Genomic DNA, 1,560 nt, shown 5'->3' on the forward strand with positions numbered 1-1,560 from the left:
CATATTTACGGGTACGCTAATATGCTAGGCCCCCTTGTGTCTACTGCTTAGGCCTCAGCCTCGCATAGGTATCAAATAGAGACAAACTGTGTAATATTGTCTATAAATTACTGAGTTAGAAGATTACATACTTAATAATATTTATTCTAAGTGTATATATTTATTTCATACAAATTAATTATTTGTGTAGCACACGGTCTTTGAAATGTTCTGTATATTATGAACTTCCCGAGTACGGGGCTCGATTTTTCATCTTAATATTTGAAATTATAGATTATAAATTTTTACAGCAGGGATTTTAAATGCTTTACTGTTCAAAATTTTTTTGTATTTTAAATTCGCGAATTACTAAAGCATAAACTCGTAAAAATTGTGTACCACGAATTGTCTATTAAATTACTCTTTATGGTTTCGGTCCAAATACACCAAAAATATTTCACTATATTGTTAAACTATTTATAAACTTATTTCACTATTATGTTTGTTTTGTTAAGTAAGTTACTTGATGAATTAACGTTTTTTTCAAACACCATCAAATTCTGAAAATTTGAATTTCAAAAAATAGGGCGCTCTCTCCTAGGCGAAATTCGACACGATTTTTCCAGTGGCTTTCCTACTATGTATACTTATTTAATTCATGCAATCTGTTAAAAGATACAATACTGTACAGTCTTTAGTAGTAAGATAGATTTAAGATATTTATTAAGATCTAGATTTCATCATTTATTTACAATAACTGATGTATTCATAACTAAAGCTGTTGAACAATATTATTTTCAATCAATAGAATTTTTTTTTAATAAACAGCCATTATATTTCATTTTGGAAGCTGAAATTTCCTATTGTTACTTTGAATCGGTATCTATATATTTACTTTCATTTCGGTAAAAATATTTTTTATTAATTTTTGTATAAAGATAAATTTACATTATTGCATTTGATATGCTATTATTTTTTTTCTATTTTCTATTATATTATTTGTTTTCATTTACTATGATTATTACCAAATTCATGAATAACCTTTTATCCATCTGTTACCATCCATCTGTTACTGTATGCTTATTAATAAAAATGCCATATCTTCATAACTTACCATTTTTTTAAAAATGAAAGCTATTACATTTATTGTTAAGCCCTTATACTTTCATTTTAATACCTTGAAAACAACATTGATTCTCTAAATTCACAGACTTTATAGTATGTACAATGGTACAAATCTCTTTTCCATTTTCAGTAAATCTGTTACCATATATATTAATTATGAATATTTTGAAAACAGGAAGACAAAAAAAAAAAGCTTGTAGAGTGTTATATAATCATGTGTTATAGAACTGTAAAACTTGTTTGAGTTAATAAATACAGGTGTAGATGTTATACACCTTTGAAAATTGAAAAGTGTGTGAATGTCAATCTGTTACCGTGGAATTGCCCTAATTACATCCAACTACAGGGAATTGCTATGGGCAGAGCTGTGTCTCCAGTGATAGCAAACATATACATGGAGTGGTTAGAAAACCAAGCAATTTCGACCAATATATTGGAGACGTTATGTCAATGACA

Source organism: Anneissia japonica, unplaced genomic scaffold (assembly GCF_011630105.1).
Source record: "Anneissia japonica isolate Jap-2015-1 unplaced genomic scaffold, ASM1163010v1 scaffold1272_len640109_cov177, whole genome shotgun sequence".
NCBI classification, from domain to species: Eukaryota; Metazoa; Echinodermata; class Crinoidea; order Comatulida; family Comatulidae; genus Anneissia; species Anneissia japonica.